We start from the raw sequence: 25,304 nt of genomic DNA, 5'->3' as shown, positions 1-25,304 counted from the left end.
TTAATCTTTTGGCACCTGCGAAAAGACCAGCTGTTGGGTGACAGCCTGTCAGGTTTTTTTAAACAATCTAACACTAAAGGGCAAAAATACCGTGTCTGACAGCAGTAGCAGCAGGAGTTTTGCCAGGCAGCTAGTACAGCACGTGGGTTGTGAGGTACTACAGCACCATATGCTGGCTGCCACAAAAAACTCTGCAGGAGGAGATGAAATCCAAAACCAGACGTAATAAAAATGTGGATGAAGTTGTGCCACTGTGTGTGTCCTTAGCTGCCTGTCCTGCGCACAGCTCTGGAAAGGGCAAAAGAGGTGCCGTTCAGCTGCAGTCAGCACACGCTTCACTTCTTAAGGAACAAAGTAATTTTTATCCTTCTCTCGTCAAGGAAGAACTGGAGCAGAGAGCAAGAAAATGGCACAGCCAAGAGGAGCTCGTGGCTGAGGTGGGTGCAGAACCTCCTTCTTCTGCACCCCTGGGAGTCCCTCAGCCCGCACACTCACCAAGATGGTGTAATTTACCAAGTACGCCCTTTGCATCGAAACTTTAACAGAATGAGGCACAGGGAGAAATGGTGTGGTTGCGTGCCCGGATTTGTATGGCGCTGAAGTCTTTGCTGGGCAGTTTGGAGCACGGTCCTTGTGCCTCGGGACCTCCCAGCTGGGAGTAACAACTGACACACCAGTGCGCACCTCTTGAGAGCCAGGCACGGCGGCTGTGACTCCCAGTGCTTTTCCTGACACGTCGGTTGGGTCTCCTGGGGTTACAGCAGGCAGTGACTGACTGACTCCAGCACCTCTGACCAGATGGCACAGTGACCCAACTCCAAGTGACATGGTAGCACAGGCTGCCTAGTGCTGTTCCATGACTACATAAGAATAAAACACAGTGAATAATACTTGAAAAGAGTAAAAGTTCACCAAGGTCAGGATCTTGCCAGTCACAGCAGCCACGAGAAGATGCCAAAGGAAGTATAATATACTTCATTTTACTGGGCAAACCTACTAGTTATACTCTGTTTTCACCAAATTTGTCAAGGTGCCCCTTGTTGCACACGGTGCTGTAAGATGTTGTGTAAAGAAACCCATGGGTCAGGCAAAGTAATGCCAACGAACAGTCCAGCAATGCAATACTGACCCAAAGTTTTTGATCCCAATATGGTAACCTCCTGTTTGTGCAATTCACTCAACAGTACAGATGGACTTACTGAAACTGAGGTGTCTCAGATCAATCCCTTGAACAGAGCTGTCAGGAATTGCCATGATAACAACCGCAACAGCAGCAACATCAAACACAAGAAGGCGGCAAAGCTGGCATGGCTGTGGTTGCTGAATTGCTCACTACAGGTGCACACATGCCCCCTGCTTTTTACAGGTGAGAAGAAGAGCTGTTAGCCAGCTGGTTCCAAAGACAGACAATAAGAAGACTGAAGTAGTAATGTGCATTATCTGAGCAGTCCAGGTTGGAAACACGAGTATTTTTCACATCACTGTGCTTACCTGCCTGGGGACAATAAAACTGGTAGCAGTTATTTGAAATAGCAAGGATCAGCTGTTTGCACTGTTGGCCTGCATAAATCTCAAGCCATTTATGATAGCAGCAAACTCAACCTGAACTACAGCTGATCTTTAGTGATAAAATCTGCTTTCCTTTTTGGTCAATCTCCCCACTCATGGAATATTTACAACGTCTCCTTCTTGAGGAAAGCAGCGAGGCACACTGTTATAAATTCACTGAAGCAGATTCTCCCAAATATGGTAAAACATCATTTAGCACCTCAAGCACCACAAAAGATGGAAAAACACATGGCCGAGACTCTTACCTGAAATGTGTGTTGGTCTTCTATAATAGTGATAACTTTGCAAGTGCCATAAACCACAGTAACATGTTCATGGCTGTCGCACTGCCCCTCTGGGGAGAGCATTTGAATTTCTTTCAGAGAAATCAGTCATCAAGACTGACGTTTCAGAATTCATCCACTACAGTCTCATTAAGTTGACTCAGACTATGGAAAGTGGACAATTCATCTCACTCTTTTCTCCGCATCTACTACTGGAAAGCTCTATCGCTTTAATCCCTTCCTGAAACTTCCCTTTAGTCATTCTGCCTCTTGATCTGATCATTTTCCTCCTACTTTTCTCCTTTTACCCATTATTCTCTATCATACAGGTGTCACTTTCTCTTCTTGTCCCACCAACTGGGGTTGTAGAATAGAAGTACACTAGAGCAGAGACTGTCTGCTTCTTGGTGTTTAAAACTGAGCAAACCCAGCTATAACATTTGAGTGCTACAACGCTATAAATTATACAAATGAAACCACTATTTGACATTCAAGAGACGTGTGGGAGCACAGATTAAACCACTGAGATAGACACACTTGTTTTTAAAGAGCAGAAAGGCTCTCCTGTTTTCGTTTGACCTCCTCTCAATACAAGCCGTAGAATATCACCCGGTCAGCTCCACATTCAGCCCAACATTTTTGTGGGAGAACCAGGATATTTCCTTGAGAAAGTCAGCTAGGCACCAGATTACTTCTGGGGAAGCAGCTACCGCAAAGCCATGGACGACTGCATTTTTCAGCAGTCAGGAAAATACGGCTACATCTGCAGACACTGATGATTAAACACACTGCCCTGACTGCAGCCTTCCTATTTTGTCCTTAATGCCTCTGCCATACCAGGATTTGCACGGGGAGAAGGGGTATTCACCAACCTCCATGTCCAATTCTTTGACTGAGGGGTGACAGCAAGATCCAAAGGGGCAGAGACAGAGTAGACAGGCCTAGCATTTGGGAGCTTCTCAGGTTTGTTATTTCCTTAGTTTCAAAGTACGGCTGTGCTTTACTTACAAATGGGCTAGATAACTGCAAAGAGGATCACTGATTTAGGACAGTAAAGCAAACCTTTGTGACATTTCAACATTATCCAGTAAAGCTGCGTAACCCTTCTATTTGACAGAGAAGTGAATATTAATGAGAACTCACACACTAAAACCCTTCTGGGGTAAAGAGCGGAGGGAACATATTTCTGTGGTTTTACATTTTGTATGTGTAACAAATTAATTCATTATTGTGTTTTACAGACTGTTTGATTAAATTCTCCCCAGTGCTGCTCTGGCCATTCATTTTTTGCTGAGGCTCAAGCAGCCACTGTGCAGGTGATGCTGAATAATACAACAGAATACTCAGCGGAGCAAATGGAGAAAAAAAAAACCCCACAGATGACATACCTTCTGCCTTTCGAAACCCTAACTGCCATCCAGCTCAATTTGTCTCCTTCCTCTCCTCACTCCCTCTTCACCTGCAGGTTTCTTTGGCATGCTTTCACTCCAATTTATGTTTTTTCTTGCCCTGAGGATAATGTGTTCTCCTTCTAAGGAAGTCTGGCGATACGACAGAATGGGTGGAAAGCTTGCCTGACTTTGCTTGTACGTAAAGCGAAGATCTACACAGCCAGTGTGCATCACAAGTGATAGAAAGCCGTATTGAGAATGAGGAACCTCAAATAGCCCCCACCCCAACCATGTGCAGGTGGCTTGCGTGCCTGTACCCACAGCATGCTGACACGGGCATACTCAGGATGAGGTTCCTCTGGGTCTCAAAGGTTGACTTTCGACTATGCTGAGATTCTCTGTAAAAGTTTAGGGGATCTTGATTTAGGTGGTGATCCTGCCGGACTGTGAGCAGGGCCAAGATTTCTGTCTTTTGCTCACCTTTGTTTAGCTGCGATGAGATTGCTAGCAACATTCCTCTTCTGCACAGCAGCTTCCATATTAAGGTAGTTATCTCAGTCAACACCCTCACTGTCCCTGTAACACAGACAACAAATTGCATCAACAGGAGAAACATTAAAAAGGGAAGAAAAAAGGTTAAAAAAGATAGCAGTGCTCATGTGACAGAACCAGCCCATGTAGCACTATGAGATACAGCATGTATTTCTACTTCTTTTAACAGCTTAGGTATAGTTGTGGAAACTTCATCTAAATGATATAAAAAATAGAAATGCTGAAAAAGTCTATTCCATGCCAAATATGAAGCTATTGTTAATCACAGATCCTACAGTACCTTCTCTCATTTACTCCTACTGAGGATCTTTAACAAATGCTGCCTCTAACAGTGTTTTCTTCCTCGTAATCCTGGCCCAGTTCTGCACACATGTTCTTCCCATGCTTCTAATTTTGCAGTTTGCTGTCAGCTTCCCCTGACAGGCCAGAGGAAACCTTCATCCACACACAGTTTGGTGGATCCTCAGTGGAGTTTAGATAGCCTGAGTGTCCTTCAGCCACTCCTTGATAAAACCTGTTCACAAAGGCAGCATATTCTGTCAAAGAGTAACAGCCAGGTAGAGCTTAGGCTTCGCAAGCTTTGCTGGCCATCAAGTCTACTATGCAGGAACTGAACGCTGAGAAAACAGAACAGTTTGCAAAGGTGTCAAAGAGTTTCAGGAGACTGCTGAGACTCAGCCTCCTGAATCATTTAGACCTCCTTTATACATACAGAAACGAACCATCCAAGGACCTCTCAAGTGCTTTACGCGGAGAGACTAACTCAACTCATGTTCTTTGGCAGAGCTCCAAAGAAACAGAACCACAGGGGGATCTAGATGAGGGGCACCACGCAGGAGACAACAAAGGTTTTTTCGCCTGTTCTTCCACTGCCTTGATGGGGCCTTTAAAGAACTTACGATGTTGTTTGGAAATGTTTCTGCAAAACATGGGGAATAATGTGAACAGCCTCCCCCGCCCCCAAAATAGTCAAGTCAGATGAGAATTTGTCCTAAAACATCAAAATGTTATTTTGGTTGTAGTTATGCAGCGTATTTAGCCTTTTAGTCTCCATTAATTATTCTTCTTTGTCTAGGCTCATTATAAAACATCCGGATGATGCTGCTATTCTCAGTAGCCTGAGGAGGCTAATTTAATGTCAAATGTGGTACTGTCAGGAATGTTTAAACAGTTAGCCTGTATTTGTTTTTCTTTATTTGTATTCTTTTGCTTCAAGCTGTCTCCTGGTACAGTTCACAAAACCCTTCACCACCTTTCTTTGAGCTCATGGTCTTCAAAACTCTAGATAATTTTAAATATTTTCTCTTATCTTTCATTGTAAGTGAATCACCTGACAATTTCGGCTGGCTCATTGTTAACTCCCTCCAATACATTTGGTTCATGTAATCCATTGCTTATCTGACCTGAAAAGAATTTACCTAAACTTAGTACTGCTGCAATACTGATACTATTTTTCTGCTCTGTGACGTGTTCTTTTTTGCAGCTTTTATTTTCAGCCTTTTCAGACTGACCTGTGAAACAACCACTTGCTGATGCACTACTTCAACAGTAATCAGTCCTGCCTATCTTAATCACCCTGCATGCAGTGTGTGCCTGAGGATTTGTTCCAAGTGATTAAGATGATTTCCCAAGGATGTCCCAAATGTTCCTCATTTGATTTACATCTCTCTTAATTTTCACTGTTGTCTTCAAAATTACAAAGGTCCAATGCAGGTTTTGTTGTTGGTTGTTTTTTTTTAAAGAAATTATGCTGAAAACTTCTCATTGCCTTAATGCTTCTGATGCTCAAGGACATTGATAATTTGCTTGTATGTAATTACAAAATTCTGGCTGGATTGGAGATTTGTCCTGTTATTTGCCCCGTATAAATCATTAACAGCAGCAAAGCCACTAATGCACTTCATGATGTTTCTGATACTTTACAGAATTGAAGATCAAATCTAATAGCAACACCATTCCTTTGTCACAAAGCAATTTTTCGTCTAGAAAGATGACGAACAAGCTTTCTGGTGTGCCATCCAATAACTCAGCTGGTCACAAGGCTTCTGTATGGCCATAAAACTGGAGCAGGAAGATCATCTGAGTTACTCTGGGGGACTGGAAGAATAATGAGATACGAAAATATAATTTCAGAGATAAAAGGATTGGATAGGTGCAGTTACAATAGCTGGGATAAAATTAAAAGTGCTATCAAATTTCGTGCTTCAGGATATGAAGTGAACACCAGCTGAGTTCATGAATAAGTCCTTCCTCTGAACAACTTACACCCTAGAGCACAAATAGTGACAGAACTTTTAATTTTATTCTGATTGGAATAATTGGTGACATGGCTGCAATTTTTCATCTTCCTTTGCTCCAAGTGGCATTGACCATTCTCTGAGATTAAATGAACCAGTGTTATCTTGTGGTTTAGAAATTCCCTTGTTTTGAGAGGCTCAGCATTCCTGTGTGAAGACAGAAGTGGTTTCAGCCTGGTCTTGCCTAGAGAAAAGTCTGGTGATGAAGTCCAGTACTCTTTGCCCCATTTTTCTGAATGAGTGGTACAATTTGACGGCCTGGGTTGGGAAAAAGAGATTCTCCAAAAGTGTGTGGAGAAAGGTATCAAAATCTGAGAACAACCACCAACTTTAAAACAAGCAGTTATAATTAGATAGGACCATAAAGGAAAAGTAAAAGACACACGCATTTGCTTTGGTGTTTCCTTAGCAATCAAAGTGGTGTGAGGCTGAAAGTTCAGTCCGTATGTCTGAGTGGTTGATATTTGCTCTCTCCACACCATCATGACTGTGTTGCCTGTAGAGACAGTCAGGTCCCTGTATTAAACTTCAATCCGTTACAACAAACCTCCTACCTAGTCTGAAATCAAAGGTGGACAACCTCCCCAGTTTACAAACTGTAAGTGTTACCTCAACAGATACGGACCACCTCCCTGTAAAAACTGAATGCCAGCCAGAAGAAGAGGAGAATGGCTCCTCCAGGGTCCCTTCACTCCACTGTTGGGCATGCATCTGAGCACCCTGTTGGCTTCCTCAGCCCTTGCCTGTTCACTTCATTCCATGGTTAGAGATCAAGTCTCTCAGCCACCATCATGCTGAAGGAATCTCTCTGCCATTTGTGTGATATAACCCTAAAAAGGAGCCACAGCTGACCAGGGTGATCTGAGCCCACAGGTCACTGTTTGGTCACCTAGGGTCTAAATAGAAAAGACATGCCAAAAGGTACGTAGAAGAATGATTGTTATTATTGTCCCATTATCCAAATAGGAAACAGGATAGAGAAAGGTTTTATTTCATGGGATGCCAAGATGGTATCCTCTTGTGCCTATTTTGAGGCTCATCAGTCTACGCACAGTCTAGGCTGAGCTGACACAGCTATGGAGCTCTCTGGACTTGTAGCGGTATTTCTGCACAGCGCACTATAGAACAGACGAAGCCTCTGTCACAAATTGAAAGACAAACTTCTCTCAGAGTAATGATTTGGGGTTTCACCAGAAAAACGGTAAGATGTCATACACAAATTGAGTATTCCTAATAAAAGATGTGGGGCTGAGTCACTTCTGAGCTACCGTTTTCAGATGACATCTACTCTGCAAAGCAGCATCAAGCTGTCCAAGGTAAATGTTTTTAAACAAAATGAATAAAATGTTGCTACACGTGAACTTTCATGTTCCTAGTGTCTATGTGTGGGAGACATTCACTCTGCTTCATGTTCAGTTTTTGTGTCACAAACATTTTCTTGTGACTAGTGAAGAGAACTAAGCCTGAAGGAGCAAAAAGAAACATCACAAAATAAATTTATTTCAGAATAAAGGAAATAAAATGTAATATAGCCCCCAAATCAAATTTTTCAACTACCTCTGTTTCTTATCTACCTCAAGTAATAATGAGTAAATAAAAAAAAAATTAGGCAGGAACTGTACCCTTTCTCAAAAACAAAAAAAAAGAATCAAAGTCATCCACTGTGTTGACGTAACTAAGAAACATAAAATTGATGTAAAGGAACAGCAGGCACCATTTATTTTCTTCTAGAGAGAGATTTTCTTGCAATGGAAGCCAATTAGTGGTGTTCTCTGAAGAAACATGAAAACATCACAGGGAATAATTTTTGTCTGAAAAGAAACAAACAGGGTGGAAATATTTTTGATCTAGAAAGACATCTTAATATGCCTTCAAAAAATTGAGAGACAGAAAAAGAGACTGCTGTGGTTTTCCAGAGAAACATAATGCAACTTTAGCCTTGAAAATATTTGAGTTCTGATTTTTTCCATTAATATAATCTGCTGAAAATATTCTGTTTCAGACACTCACTTTGCCAAAGTATTCCAAGTTCATTATTTCCTTTAAGCACTAAAGAAAAGATGCTTCTAGAGCATATTTCAAAAATATTATTGCCGCCTGTTGAGCTCATGAGTTCGTGTAGGAAGAAAAGATTATTTTTTTCATTTTTTTTTCCTAGTTCTTGCAGGAAGATTGTTATTTCTCATCATTTTGAACTTGCTTTTTTCCTCTTCTGGGATGCACCTTCCTCTGTCCTCAAAAGATTACTGTTTGTATTAGAGTAGCCTTGAAGACAAATGTGACACTGCTCTGGGAGAACCTTTAGATCTTGTCTTGGGAAACGGAAAAGGCGCCGTGACTCTATTGAGCTGTGTGCGGGTCCCTGTGCAAACATCTATTATGGGCTGGTACAGTCAGGCACTGCTGCTACGGTATCAGCCCTCAAGTAGCTGAATGAACATTCGAATAACGAGGTAAAGAGCATATCAGTGCAAATAAGCACTTGAATTGATGTTTGAATATGCAAAAGGCAGAAACCAGGTTTTGCAAACTAAACCAAAAGGGCCATCAGAGATACGTGGCACCGGTGGCACGGCTCCTCCACAGAGCTCTGCCTCACAGCAGATACCAGCTGACAGGGGCAATGGAAAACAGACTGGTGGCACGAAAGAAGGCACCACACTTTCCACAAACATCCAGGGGTCATTCTTAGTGTCCAGGGACAAATTCCGATTTGGACAACTTGCCAAATGCTGTCAAAAAGGAAGAAACCCCAAGGAAATGATGCAAGCAAGCTTGTCCTGCCAGCTGAAAGATGACCAGGCAGGTTTTTGAGGGAATCCTAACTGTCATGAAATATCACAATTTATTTGGTACAGCAGATTGTACAGGTACAATTCATTTGACCAGGCAGGGTTTTGAGGGAGTCCTAACTGTCATGAAATATCACAGTTTATTTGGTACAGCAGATGACAATCAGAAAGATACTGAAAGGTACCGAGCTGTAGAAAAGAATGGGACAGAAAACTCCAGAAGGCCTCAAATGATGAAGTTAGCGTGTCTTAGGGAATTAGCACCTGACATCTGGAAATTACAAACACACTACTCAAACGCAGGAGCTGGCTCTGAGCATTGCTTTCACTATCCTGCTAAGACAGAATAAATAGATGAATTAATCATGTTGTTCCTGGTTGATTTTGACAACTTTTTTTTTTTTTTTTAAATGAGGCTTTTCTTTGCTTATCTAGATATTTGAACAGTATTAACCACTCTCGTATTTTGGCAATGGGGACATTGTCCTGATTTACTTGCACAAATATCTAATCCATTGGTGAGGTCCTTTGTTTTGGAAAGACTTAGTCTTAAATAGCAGATTGTGTCAGTAAGAGATCTTGCATTTTTTTCTTCTTTAACCATGACAGTGTGTCCAATTTAGCACTAGAGTACTGACACGATCTTCTTGAGCTTCCCTCTCTCTTAAAAGTCTTCGGCTTTTAAAAAATAACATAAATCCATTCTAAGATACTTGCAACATAAAAGGAGTCAAACCTAGGGCAGTACTGCCAGATTGATGCACCTGAATAAAATCAGCATAAAAGGAGCTAAAGCCAAACAAGACCAACAGCTTTCTTGCTGCTACACAGAAGTCTTGACAGCTGTGACACTGGTAATTTTATTCCAGAGACCATTTGTTCTCACAGTTGTAGCTGTGACAAAATATCTTCTGGACATCTCTCTAAATGGGAGATCTAAAGTCCTATGTAGGCAAAGATGCTTGTACAAGGAATCCCTCGGCTTTTGATCAAACTTAATTGTACTCATGATTTTCATGTAGAGGACTCATTATATGTTCTCTTTACATTAACTACATTTGCATAGGTGTCATCAAAAAAAAAATGAACTAAAATATTAGTGTACTGATGAGTCCTCTACATGAAAAGTCTTCACATCTAACCTGATTTTGATAACAGTATATTTGTATTTCAGGGTTTCCTGTTTGCTTGGCCAACGTGGACTACTATTCTGCAACCTCTCATCTGTAGTTGTGGTCCCTTTTCTGGCTCGATTTGGCAACAATATTTTAGAAATGCTGAGATCTTTCCAATGCCTTAATTCCAAAACAAAGGTCGTGGGAAAAACTCTTATCCTTGAGTGCAATCACAGCAAAGTGTAAGCCGGGCCAGCGGAAATATCTTTGAATGATAAAGGAAGCAGATTAAACACATGGGACTGTCCAGAGACATTTACACATAGGACAGGCCATTAATGGGCAATGAATTAACGATATATCTTCAGAAAATGTTTTCTCTATGCTCGGAACCACTAACTAGATATGTAAGAGATACACACTTAGTCACATTTTAGGCACTCACTTGGGTGGCTAGTGTCCCAAGATACCCAATTTGGTTGATATAGCAGGACAAGCTTCTCCAGACAGCAAGTCAGAGCAGGTGCTGCAGAGGTGGCAGTGAGTATTTCTCATTGTGTCACGGGAGAATTGGATCACAGCAGTTTAATCTCTGTATCTGCTTAGCGCAATCAGGGAGTGAAGGCATATATCTGTGCTAAGAGATGCTGAACATATTAAGGCACCCAAGCAGTTACCTCTGGGACTAAACAAAATAACAACACGATAAAAGCAAGTGAAAGGAGAAACAGTAAGGCAAGAGAAAACAAGCCAGGATGCTACAAATGTAAACACTTCTCAGTCCTTCTGCGATATTCTTCATGTGTATTCTGCACTGGTTCAACTGTTCATTAAAACCAGGAAGAATTTACAGAGAGGGTAAACAAGTCCATCAGAAACATCACATGATTATTCTAAGCTGTGGTACACAGCACATTGCAGAGAGTTTAGGATGGCTTGTGCAGTGCACGTTAACAGCAATAGAAGCCCATACAAGCCATAGCATGGTGTTCTAACTAATAGAGAATGTACCAGGCACGGACGTTAAAGATCTGTGCTTAATTTTCCTTCAAGTCACTGCACTTCTGTAAAGGAATCTGCAAGGATACAGTTCTAACCTCTGTATGAATGCTTTTAACCTCTGTGTGGTTTCATCCTGATGGAACTTTCCTCCTCATTTGGTATTCCTTATGTATGTCTGGGTTTCAGCCAGAATCAGAACCAAAAAAGAGACACTGCAAGTCTGAAGGTATTTCTGACTGAGAACGCAGACGTGGGGAATCTCATGAGAAAGCACGTTGTGAAACTGCTGGATGGGTTTTGGGAACTTGAAAGATGAGGGTAGCTTGGACAAAGCTTCACATTGCTGGTTGTGCAAATGGGACATAAACTAATAAATCTTTCTAATCATTCTGAATAATGTCTATGCCTATACTGACTCCAGTGGGAATGGATCTGTACAGCAAAACAGCTGGTACTGAGGACCTGACATCTTCACTGAGCTTATTTAGGGGGACATTTACTTCAGATGGTGTCCCAAACAGTTTTCATCTTCAGAAACTGCTCTACAATGTGAATTAAAGTGTGGCGAGTGGAATTTGCTTTAAAAGCACACCTTTGACCTAAGAAGAGGTGGTCATGTACACATGCCTGAAGGTACTCAGCAACCAAATCTCACATCTGAATAATACTTTATATTTTGAGGGTGTTTTATAGATATTCATTATAGGCAATTAGAAAATGGACTTTTACCAGGAAAAAATTAAATCAAGATCTCCTAAATCCAAAACATTCATCTGAACAAAAATATTGGTGAAAATTTAAAACGCTGTTTTGTTTTTTTTAAAGCAGAACGTACCAAGCTATTTTGATTCTAAATTTCTTGGCTCTTTGCATCATGCTTGGCTGATTCACTCAACAAGGTTCCCAAATCTTAGCTCTGTGCAGACTATGCTTTGGAAAAACAAGATCCATCTGGTAGATGCAGACAACACCACCACGAAAAAGATTAACTCACATGATATTTTTCTCATTTTCATTCCTAATCTTGGGAAGAACCCAGAACTTCAGTCACGATAAGAAAAAATGTTTCCGTTTTCATGGAAGAAGTTAAGTGCCACTTGACAGGTAGCATTAAGATTCTCTAGAGCTCGTAGCCACTCTTTATAGCCAGCCCAGGGAGGCAGACTCAGTATCTAGGTGTTGCACCAGACTCATGACTTCAGCTCATCAGAAGCCAAATAAGGACAAAGCACTACCTATTACATGTCCAAGAGGCGAGAAAACAACCTGAGAGTTCCCTCACTGTTAGTTCAAATACAGACTGGGCTTTCATCTAACAGTGCCTGAAAAATAAGTCAGGCGTGTAGATTTTGTAGCTGTGAAACCCCTGTACGCTGCATGGTCTTTCCAAGTACAAAGACTAGCCTGACCAAAAAGCAGTTCTTACCTGCTGATCTGAAGGAGAGTCACCATTACCTTCAGAAGTATCGTTAAGCTGACAGACATGTAAAAGATGTGCATTTCATACAGTAGGAATAGGGAGGACACACGCAGCCAGTATAGCAGTATAATACACTGTGCAAAATAACTGGCAGCTTCCAGCTGAACACCCAAAGACAACTGCATCTGAATTCAGCGGTCCTTCAGTGTCTGCAACACCCCTGAGGATAGATAGGTTTGATTTGTCCAAGTCTGTATGCCTGTGTCATAAAAACAACCCGGGAGAGCGTTACTTTGCCAAAGAGTTTGCTATTCAAACGCGATGCATGTAATTAAGGCCATTTGCGTCAAACTTCCGCGTTCTCAAGACTCGGGTTAGAAACATACACATCTGTCACAACGTGACATGTTCAATGAAAGAAGAAATACAGGTTATTTTTAACTAGAAAGTAAGTCAAAATACAAAGGAAGGAGACAAGAAATGAAAGCATGCAAGGACTGTCAAGAGTATGTCAAAGCTGCAATGTCGATGATAAAAAAAGTCAGCGTAAAGCATTTTCATTTCATATTCTTCACCTTCAAGTCTCAACAGCTGTAATAATAATACTTAAATATGTGATTTGCATGTTATCTAAAGATTAATGATCTTTATTTATAAAATCATAGAACTGTTTAAGTTGGAAGGGACCTTGAAGATCACTGAGTTCCAACCCCCCTGCCATAGGCAGGGACACCTCCCACTAGACCAGGTTGCCCAAGGCCACGTCCAGCCTGGCCTTCAACACCTCCAGGGGTGGGGCCTCGACATCATCTCTGGGCAACCTGTTCCAGTGCCTCACTGTCCTCAAAGTGAAAAACTTCTTCCTAATGTTCAATCTGAACCTGACCTCTTCCAGTTTAAAGCCATTCCCCCTCATCCTATTGCTACATGCCTGAGTAAAAAGTCCTTCCCCAGCTCTCCTGTAGGCCCCCTTTAGGTACTGGACGGCCGCAATACGATCTCCCCGGAGCCTTCTCTTCTCCAGGCTGAACAGCCCCAACTCTCTCAACCTCGCCTCATAGGAGAGGTGCTCCAGCCCTCAAGGAAGATCACTAAATCTCAAGGAAAAGTTCACTAATAACTTCCCATGGATCACAACAGTCCCTGGAATAAATTTTTAACGATGGGAATTATTGGGAAGACTTAAAAAATCTAGGCCTGTTGCTATTGGCTTAAAATTTCAGGGACCAGATGATGCCCTGTTGCAAATAATCTTTTAGACTCTGCTGGTGTATTACTAGACTGGAGATAAAGAGGGCTTTTGGCTACTGGTATCATATAGCTCTGCTGTGTGACTCCTTTGCTCTTTAAATTTCCTTGACTTCAGGGTAATTTTAGTTAAACAGCAGTTACCCAGGCAGGCTGTTGAGAAATCCAGATGGCTGCTTTAGAGCTGTTTGAGATGCCATATTGGTACTACTTAAAAATAGTGCCAGTAGTTACAAGTGCAAATTTCCTCTTCTCAGGGTAACATTCTGCTTTACGGTCAGGGAATGCTCCAACTGCAGACACCCAGTGGAAACCCCATTGTTTGGGGGTTAAACCCCCAAATACCCCTTGTAATATGGTAGAGCTGATTATTGCATTAATTTCAGTAGAACAAAAAAACTGCAGCGGATCAAAAGAGTTGGATCAAATATCCTTTAAGCAAGGTTGAACACTTTGAGTTGAAACCTTGGTCAGCTTAGTTCCATGGCAAGTGCTTCTTTTAATAGCCTTCTATTTAAAGCAACAGAAAAAGCATCCCTGGCAAACTAACAAAGCTCCAGGCAGATAAAACATTTAAAACTTAAAGTAATAAGGAAAGCTTTCATTTTAACGCTACCTGTTCTTCCTTTTCTCTCTGGGTATAGAGAAATTTTTGTGATGCTCCCCCTTCTTTGACTGTCCTTTCTGTTGGTAATGAAAGTGGCATTAATTGTCCTCTTTCACAGCAATGTTAGCCAAAATAAGTTGCTGAAGCTGCTGCTGTTGTTGGTCTCTCTTATAAGTATGAATATGTTTTCTTGGAGACAAAATAAGACAAATGCCCAGAGAGTGACGAAGAAAAACCAGCAAAGATAAATGTGCTGTTTCTGTTTCTGCAGACTGTTGTATAAAGTGTCTGTGTAAGTGAGGAAGGGGTTCAGTACACATCCTTCCTTATCAGCTGCCCAGAATTGGGTAAACATACATCGCTGTCAGGCTATTTAAGACATAGCTGCCTTCCTGGTCACAGGCTGAAAGCAGCACAGGCAAAGACACACTCTTTTGTGCTCAAACTAGACTCTTTTCTTTAGTAAAAGGCAAAGAAGGAAGAAAGGAAACAGCCTCAAAAACAGAAAGAGCACACACTCAGAAGTGTGCAGCAGTGGGAAGATAAGTAGTCCTCCAGGTGAGAAATATTAAATTTTTTTGTGGCACACTTTGGTCAGGGTTTCTCTGAAGGTCAGAGAAATAAAGTCTGTGTGATACTCTGGTGGATGCTGTGGTCTCAAAAGCTTGCAAGGAGGGCAGAAAGGGTGGAGAAGGTTATTTATTTCTACCATTTCTACTATTGGTTTCAGCACCAAATTAAAAAAATCTCAGAAGAGGTGTTTTCTCCATTCTCCACTCAGCTCGCATTTCTTTCTGATGTTTCAGTTTAGTTCAGGGATTGACATTGATTTGTCAGCAGGACCTAAGCTGAGTAGTAAGATGGTACCAGCAGATTTAATGCTTGATTATGTCCATCTTTCCATCTTTAATTTTAAGCTAACTTTATAAATAATTTGCAATTGTACTTTTTTTTTATCTTGGTTGACATAAGGTGTTGACCAAGATAAAAGCTGTGTGTCTGTGTTCCACATCCAACCTTGACACCAGGCACATTTCCTTTTGAAAGTTTCACAGGAAGCTTTTACGTTTTCATTTCTTGCTTTACATTCTCATTATGCTACAAAATAAAGCCTAAGCGATGCAATGCATTTAATCTGCTCAACTGCAGTTATTGATTTAGCATCCAAAAAGAATTTATCATCAGATTTATATCCTTTCCTCCATTAATTTTACTAGTCTTCCATGACCATAGTCTCTAGAGACAAGCCTACATGAAGAAATATATTCTCTATTAATTCCATATTGAAAAATCAATGTAGTATCCCAAAACTTAGTGTTAAACTTCGTCTTACTCAAATTTACACAAAATTCCATTCCTTTATGTGCCATGATAGTATTTTATTTTGCAGTCTCCAGTGACATGAAAACAGCAGAAGTTGAATGGCTCCTGAACCAGGCAGAGGTTAAATGCTCTCTCGAAACCCACAGCGGTTCTGTTCTTAGCAATGCTCTGCCATTCTTTCCAACTTACTGGGAGATGACTACAAGACGTTGGCCTACAGCTGGAGTACCATATCCCACGCATCAGGAGCACTATAGAACAAAGTTCAGAAATGCACGTTTCATCCACCATAATGATGATAATTGGACATGTCAGTGAAGACATAAACATAAATGACCTTTGATAATATTGGAAGGCTCTCCAGGACTTACCAGCGTCATTAACTGGCATGGCATTTATGGCTACTTTGCTGTACTGAAAAACATGATAGTCTCTCGATTACATTTCCAGTTATGAGTTTAGCAGGCTAATTTATGGAAACCATATTTGAAAATAACGCAACTGAAGGTTTCTTTAGTAGTGCTGATGTTACATTAGAGATATAAAGGACACTGCATGTACTTATTCCAAACTCTGACCAAGGAAAATAATTTTCTTTTATTTCGAATTAAGCAACCAGTTCTCTACAATCATATTTCAGACACCTGGGCTGTCCAGAGATTTTCCATTTCTCATGTCAGCTTTCTGAAGTAGTGAGACAGGCTTCCCTGCAGCCCAACACCCAGATTTTGCTGTCATGACTTCCAGTATGTTCAAAAGTGTGAACAGGGTGGGATTGTAGCTGCCCACACTGACGTTAGTTTAAAGCCATCACAAAACTGCAGCCCAAGGAGTCTAGTGATGACGGTACTCAAATACTTTGCTAAGTATTTGGTCTCATTAGACTTGTTTTCTTCAGGCCTATTTCTCTTCCTGCCCTTTCTGCTTCTTTCCCAGAAGCCCTTAAATAGGATGTCAAAACAAACAGTAGTCAAGTGGGAGACAAACATTTGAATTTGTGATGTTAAAGTGAGTTTCAGATGAGGCTGAACTGTCCCACAATGCCCCAGAATGCATCTCAGTGCACCTAGGGAAAAATCTTGCTTGAAAATGAAATAGCAAACTAAATCTACAGAGAGCTGCTAAATCACTTCTATATTGCGGCTGATATCACTGTCTTTAGAAAAGATCCACAAAGGCCTTCAGACAAGTATGAGGAAAGTAAGCTGAGACATAAACATTAGGTTATTCGTGCAGAAGGCCAAGGTCGTGCTAAAGTGTTTTCCTATTTTTTCATGTTCTGTGAAAAATCAATATTCCTCTCAGACACGTTATATTGTACACTGAGTTGCATAGCAGTAGCTTTGCACTGCATGTCCCTGACACTCTTTGAAGCTGCTGGAGGCTTGGATAGAATTCAAAATAATGGTAGATTCCACTAAAAAGACTGAATTAGAAACTTCAAACCAAATCCACTCTCTTCAGTTAAAAGCAGTGGACTTACTCCCTTCATTTTTTTTCAGGGCTAGGGTCAGCCCCTGAGGAGGACAACAAATTGAACCAATTGAGGCATCGTGTTCTGACCAGGCAATAGCAAGTGAGCTGATTGCTGCTGTGGAGTTGGAGAACATTTGAGAGATCGGAATGACCTTGTGAAGACCGAGTGACTCAAATCATTGGGAAAAAAGAGTGGTTCCTACCAAGACCAGGAGTAGTCTTGCCCTATGCACAAGAGCAAACCAACAAGACAGAAAAGAAAATAATCGTAATGTAATGTAAATACATACAAATTGCCAGCAGTCTGGACTGTCCTTGAACATACAAAATCTGACCAAGAAAACGATCCTACTGTGTGCGTAACAGCTGCAATATAATCACCAAATCCAACTGAAACCAAGAGAAAAGGGATGTAGTTTTCACATTATATGTCTAAACAATCTGGAAAATGTTACCTTTCCTTCTTAATCATTTATTCTACCTCCATTCATCACCATGCAGCGTGTGACCTGAACAAGAACTTAGAGGGAAAGCATTTTCTCACCCAAAGAAAACATCAGGTTTTGAAACTTTTCTTCCTTCCATTTAAAGACACAAGACACAGCAATTTTTAGAAACTGAAAGTCTCCCCCAAACTAGATCAAATTTTACCTAATTTCATACTTTGTTTTCCCTTTCACCAGAAATGAAGCTATTTCTGCAAATGAAAAGAAATTTTAAAACAAAAAGTAAAGCAAAAAGTACTTCCAAAGTGTAAGAAAATCTTTGGTTGTTTAGTGTGTCAAAATCAAGCTTTGGATTATTTCCACATCAGCTTACTGAAAGAACTGACATGTGAAATTGAAAGCGAGGTGCCTTAAGATCGACTGTAATTTTGTCACAAAATGGGACTTTTCCCATGAAAGCCACAATGAAGTGAATATACCTTGACAGACAGGTCAATCAGGGAATGACTACGAGCGCTGATGTGATGCCGCTGTCAGCAAGGCTGATGCAAACCTACCAGACTATTTTGCAGCCCAACAGTTATGATGATCTGCAGAGATGGTCTCTCGTCTCCTGCATACCAGGAATCTACCAACTGATTGCCTGGGCTGGAAAAGGACTCAGTGACGTAAGTAGATCCAATTCCAGAGTTACAAAGCAGAATTTATCAAATTCATTTTCAAATGGAATATGTGTTGACCTCATCTCTTTCCTGGAGCAGGTTAAATTTCAACAAAATCGGTATTTTCTGATATACAAATATCCTCAAATCCCTGCTCAACTCTCATATAAACCTCTCAGATACTACTGTCCTTTGAAGCTATATACATTTGCTTTAGCTAGGCATTGTGCCATGTCTTCATCAACTCAGTCTCAGTTGATAAGTCTTTCTTATTACATGGGAAAGCGAGCCTGAGGAACAAGAGAGAGATCTAAAAGAGGATAGTACCTTATTAATTAAAAAGGGGACATCACCAGATCAGAAGGCAAAAGAATTTTATTGCAGTCCCTGCAGCAGTGAAATACAAACAACTAAAGTATGTGTCACCATGAAATTTTAGCTCTGATTTTCTGTTCTAGCAACCAACCTCTGATTTAACCTTTTAGTCCAAGCTCTTGGCAGTGGTGTACCACCCTGACTTGTGTAATACCCTGACTGAAGACGTGGGAGACAAGTGTCCTCTAATGGCTTGGTACACAGTTACACCTCCTGCAAGCACAGCTGGCAGCACTGATGCTGAACCTGCTGTGGAAACCCATTCCCCATTATCAGTTATTCAGAATTTTGGCCACCATTTGGAGATGGGGTTTTACACATTATGTCTTTCTGCCTGACCATCCAAGACTGACAGGTTGTGGGTGATTTCAACCAAAATGATTCTTTTGTCATTGCTGAAATCATAATGAAGGAAAAATACATTACACTAGATTGACTGTGAAGAATTCTGGTCTTCATTTGTATGAACATTGACTTCCCCCCACCCTTTGGAGAAGCTATTTACATTTAGGAACAGAGTAAACTCTTGTCAATATCTTTTACCATTCCTGTGAAAAAAAACGTCCAAATTTGATCAAGATATAAGACTGGAAATAACACAATTTACACACCACATGTTCTCTAGAAACTCCATATTCCACTACTCTAACTTTCAAAGATTTAATCCAGAGCATAATGCTCTGGTAGAGTCTCAGAGCTGTGCTCACAACATCGAGGCATGCTGAAATCCAAGTGCCAACAATTCTGTGGAGTTTGCTTTTAAAAACAAGTTATGAAAGACAGCGCACAGTTATTTTAATGACACAAGTTTTGTATGAACTACAAATAGACAGGAATTAATTTACTAAGGGAAGTTGTTCACAAAATGTAAGTATTCTGATGACACTGTGGTTTTGGCAGCTTTGGAAATCAGCAAAAAGACTGTCAAGAAAAAACATATAAGGGTGAGCTGAAACAATCCATTTCAATAACAAATTAAACTGGACATGTATTACAGAAGGAGTTCATAAGGACCAGTGACAGGTCTCGTACCCATAGTCATTGGATTGGTACCTCTGCATGACAAAATTAAGGCACTTTATTGGGAAACGTTAAGATGAACACTAAAAAACAGAGGAACCAACAGCATTAACAGACCAGATTCCACCTTCAGTTGTCCTCTCATTTGGGACTGGCAAAATGACATAGTTGCTTTTTCTGCATACATCTGTTCTCCTGGCTTATCTGATCAGTGTGTTCAAGCTAGCTATGAAACTTGCAGACATAACACTTGCGCAGTATCTTTTGCTTTAGAAACAGATCTTAAATAAATCAACCCGATCAAATTCAATTCAAGTGAATTCCTTCAACAGCTGAGTGCTAACCAGATGTGTTCACACATTGTTTTACACAAACAGCAAAGACAAGTGGAGAATAAAGAAGATCAGGGGTCAATTTGAAGGGAACAAAATGAAGAACACGCAAGCAATGCAGAAGATATCTCCCCTAAACCCTGAAAGGCATCTAACAGCCATGGGAGAGAAAGATTTGCTGCCTGACTCTGATGGAAAACTTACTGAGACCTCAGGAACAAAGCATTTCATTCTTCCAGAAGACTGGGAATTTCTGCAGACGGCCTGCTTGCCCAGGTAGGGGCTTCTTAACAAACTACTGAAATGAAATGTAAAAAGAAAGCACTCAAGAAGTGCAAGCAATGGGAATACGAAAGCATGACAGGGCTGAAAAGAAGTCCAAAGCCCAACTGGAGGAAATACTAGTGAAGGACATCCAGAGCAATAAGAAGGGATTTGACAGATACGATAGTTTCAAAAGAACTTCTAGGAGAAGTTGGGCCTGCTGCTGAATGCAGATAAGGCAGAGTGATGGATGACACATGAAAACCTAAAGTACTCCCTGCCTTCCTTGTCTCAGTATTCAGAGGCAAAGATGCTCCTGTACTTATACGTATACCAGCGCAGCCTAGAAAAGAGGGAGACAGGCATCAGTGGGCAAGGAACAAGCTAGGGATGCTGTCGTGCAGAGCTGCACTGACTAATCACTGTATGGACTGCTAACTCTGGTTACCCTAATTTAGTGGCATTTTTTTCATCTGTAGTCATTACTTCTGTAGGCTACCTGCAAGAATAGGAAAAGTGGAAAGGGAAAAGCATAAAGCAAGCCACAAGCATTAGGTATACTGAACTGTTCAAGTTTTATTCCTCGATGCGGCGCTCTCAGTGGGGATAGTGGACTTGTGTGCCCACGGGGCATCTGTATGCCCAGCCGAGAGGCTGGAGTAGCCCACCTGCAGTGCTGTGTGCATGAAGAAATGCTTGTCTCTTCCTTTCTCCCTTGTCCCTCCTGCTCACAACTCCCTCCCTTCCCAAAATTAACATTTGAATTGAAAGTTCAAAAGGTGTCAGGGCTAACAGAGGTCACTTATGCAAATCAAAGGCCAAAAAAACATCTAGCAATCTGCCCGGAGTCATAATGTCTGCATTAATAAAAGAGTCAGTCAAAACCCAATGATTAAATCGTTAGTTATGAAAGCTCTTCGTGTTCTGTCGACTTCTTTTCTGTGCTTGGAGAGCAACATACTACTCTGAATCATAATGTAAAAAATTCTGAAATGCAGTTTCATTTTAATTTGGCATCTGCAATGACTAAGCTAGCAGTGTATTTCCTGAAGATACAACGCAGCAGTTCTGCTCTTTCACCTTAAAAAAACTCACTACTGAAACATCCTGTGTACCCATTCAAACTCCAGATGTTAATGGACCCTAGAGTTATTTTGGTAGGAAGCTGGTAAGAAAAGTGTTCAGAGATGCTTTCTCTGGAGGGAAGAGGGAGGGAAAGCTGCTTTCCCGAGGATTGAAAGTTCTGGGCAAGAGGATGGGAATAGTGATTTGCTGTTTGGCAGCAGCAGAGCAAGTTTTATCCTAAATAGTTAGCTTGAAGAAATTGCCAGGTTAGTACATGGTTATGCTTCACATTCTTGTTCATTGAAAGTCTGGAGATAACTTTCATAAGATGTAGAGATACAGGGTTATAAAGCATCACTTAAAAGATACTTTGGAAAACAAGGCATATGGCAAGTTAACCAAAAGATTACTTTATACCTGGCAGAGAGATCGGTGACGCAGAGAGATTAGAGATCTTTATTCCCACAGTTCACAGCAGCTGGAAGACACCTGAGAGGATTCTGCCAGTTAACATGATCGACCACTCATCCCTCAGAATCTTACCCAGGCATCACCCAGCCCTCAAAACGATGCACTTCACTGCAGACAGCAGTAAAAGGTAGATATAGCCAAGCAACTATTCTAATTTGTATAGAAGAAGCAGTCTAACTGGGGTTGTAGGGACCTCACCGTGAGGTGCTCAGCAGGGTGAAAAACGCTGCTTTCCTAACTGAACTTACCACCTGCCCTTGGAAATAGGGCTGTAACCACGGCAAGCAGGAGCGTGGCTCATTTGATAAGTACAAGTGAAATATTCCATAATCACGGTAAGAAAGCAGAGGACTCTAAGATGTTTCAGCAGGGGAATTTCCAGCTCTACGTGATCAAGGAGCGTAAGTGAACTCCTTGCTGATGGCTTTCTATCTCACATCCCATCATCCAGGGGCAAGCATATTACCTTCAAAATCACAGGAATTTTACAAATAATGTGCCTGCAGCAATTTTTCAGCCACTGTCATTTATACCAGATCACAGAATCATAGAATGGTTTAGGTTGGAAAGGACCTTGAAGATCATCGAGTTCCAACCCCCCTGTCATAGACAGGGACAATTACTTTGTTAAAAGATGCTGTGTCCAAACCTGACTAATCCATTTAAAATTAACAAAGATATGAACAATAGATAAAATATTTGGAAAGAAACTGTCTTCAAGAAAAGCATTTCACAGTCTGACATGAAGACTACAGATGATCTTTAAATAATGAGCCAATAAAAGTACAAATTAATATTCATGTTATCCCAAGGGTACAGAAATGACATTAGTGCTAAGAACATGTTATTGTTGTATTTTTTTTATAAACCGGAAGGTGTCTGTGTGTCTATACTGTAAGCGAAGACAAGCGCATAAACTTTCGGGTGCCAGGCGAGCCTCAGGAACACTTCTTGCTAATAAGCTGTATTTGCAATAATAGAAACTACTTGCATTGAATCCTTTTCCCTTGTATCCAGCTTCCCACTTTCTAACATACAAACAGAGCTATGGCAAAAGAATTATATTCTAATTATCTCAGCCAGGTGTGCTTACATACTCAAGTGAAATTCTTGTGTGAATTTAGTCTTTGCAGCAAAGGAAGACTCATTGAAATGGATTTTGGACAGCACCTCAGTAAGGCTCGTTATTTCCTCTCCTCAGCAGCAACCTCATCTTGCTGGAGAGTAGCAAAAGTAACAGGCTGTAAAATGATGGTGAGAGGTGTGTAGTTGGGTCTGTGGTGGAGAAAGATGCCCCTAATTTTGGCTGGACACACAATAATAATCCCATCCAGACTACACTCAGAGAGAGAGTTCAGACACTCTAACATTGGAAAATCTCTGTCTCTAACAAGGAGAATGACTCCAAATTCCAATGAAAAAGGGCACCAGAAGCTGAGCCTGGAGGATCGTTTCAACTCATCATTATTGGGCACTTATGCTTGGTAACACCACTTTTAAAAGTACATCAGTCAATAAATGAACGAGACATCCTTTTTACAGCCCTGTTCTGAGGTTGGGTTTTTTGAAAGCAAAAGAAAATCTGGGGGTTCAGAGAAAACACTTGCATGTACCCAAGTGTTGTGCCCTGGTTAAATCTAATAAGAAACAGTATGCTTTCTGTTTTCAGTAGCTTGAACTTACTGAATCTAACTTTAAAATACTTTGCTTAAGGAAGCATATGCACATATTTTTTAAACTACTGTTGTTGATAGTTTGATCTATGAATCTCATATTGAACATATTTTAACTTTTCCATCTCGGTTCAAATAGCCAGCTATTTGCATTTAAATGGATTGCTGGCATATATTTCCTGTTCTTGTTACTCTATGTGCTTTTCATGTAGCTGTTTGATATGAACACTTCTACTGATCTAGGCAGAATTTTAGTAATCAGGGCAGGAGACAGGTTAATATACTAAAAATTAGACTTAATGCTGTTCCCATATGTATGATCACACTGATATCAAATCCTTATATGGAGCATCGTTTCCCAGCCCATTCGTCTCCTATTGCACCGAAAGTAGGTTTAAAGGACAGGCTGATGTAGCAGCTTGGTGTGACGGAGAGACACCTAATAAAGGAGGAGACTGGAATATTGTGCTCCCCTGCAGTTAACTCCAAGCTGCTGTACTCCTGCCTTTCAAACTGGACAAATTACCGTCTTGTGCCTCTGCGCAGCCAGTGCTGCCAGAATGACATACAACTGCTTGGCAGAGATGCAGTGGATTCCCAGTGGAGCGTTACGTGTTTTCACTGGGTTGTTACAGGAGCTTGATGGCAAAGGTTGAGATGGGCCTTGTGGAAGCTGATTCTGAGCTGCCCAGTTTTTGTCCAGCCTACTGGAAACATCACACACTCTCCTTGGCACAAATATACACGACAGTCTGTCAATCCAATGGTTTTAATTCAGCTGCAGAAAGGAAATTCATGTTAGATATTAGTAGGGAAAAAAAATCCTATCTTGCTTTTACTTATGGGTAAGTTCTGTAATAAATCACCCAGAAAGGTTGGGGACTCCCCCAGGTCAGAGCTCTGCAGAAAAATGGCTGTCTGAAATGGGGGTGAAGGTGAAGGAAGTTCACAAGGAGGTTGTGCTGCATAGAATGAACTCAGGCCTAGGGGACTTCTCAGAGGTCCGTCCAGCCTTATTTCCTAATCTTTAATGAAATCTGTTTGAAAACTCATGAATGTTTTTGTTGGTTACTTGTTGCAAATGTACGTGGATCACTCGCACACCTCTTTAAATGGGACCATGCATCACTGGAGGAGATTACAACATCTGGAGGACCTTGGTGAGGCTACAGCCACTTCCACTCCCTGAGCTACGACCACCATCTTCGCTCCCCAGTTAGGAAAGAGCTGCTCTTTGACTACCCTCTGCCCTTGTTGGGGCTCACGACAGCAAACAAACTGCAGGTAATTCGGCAAGTCCTGCACAAGATCTGATTGTACTTGACCCACTGGTACAACCATAGGGAAGAGGAAAGATAGGTGTATAAACACAACAGCAACAAAAAACCACAGTGTGAGTTATCTCAGAGACATATTCACATCTCCAGCTGAGTGGAACTCAGTGGGAAATCTCTTGGCTGACACTCTGAAATCTGCAAGTTTACTTTGAAACAGCAAAGTTGTCCAAGTCTTTATGCTATCCACATTTTAAAAATCACCACCTGAAGGATTTATGGCAGGGTGCACGGGCAATTACATTGCTCTATTTGTTACTGTGGAAACACATTTTGTGACTGGCAAAAGCTATGGGAAAAATATTGAATGAACTTCTGAGAAACAATATTTTAAAATTAAAGCTGAACACTGGATTTAGCCACACCAGGAAGCTTTAGCCTCAAGGCAGTCATGAAACGCCAGGGAGTCAGCAGGAAAGTGCCACCAAGTCTTGCTGGGATTGATTTTGTAGGACTAGCTCTGTGTCATAGCATGGGAAAATAAAAGTAGAGTCAACTAAACTAGTGCTTTTGCAGCTGGAGAGCTTTGCCCAGAAATGGGTGCAACAGAGAGTCAGAACACAATGGTAATAACTCCTGTTCTCTTTCACTGTGAATATTTTCCAAG

Source organism: Vanellus vanellus (genome assembly GCF_965231255.1).
Source record: "Vanellus vanellus genome assembly, chromosome: 7".
Lineage (NCBI taxonomy): Eukaryota > Metazoa > Chordata > Aves > Charadriiformes > Charadriidae > Vanellus > Vanellus vanellus.
The sequence above is the reverse complement of the archived record's forward strand: the minus strand, read 5'-3'. Positions refer to the sequence as shown.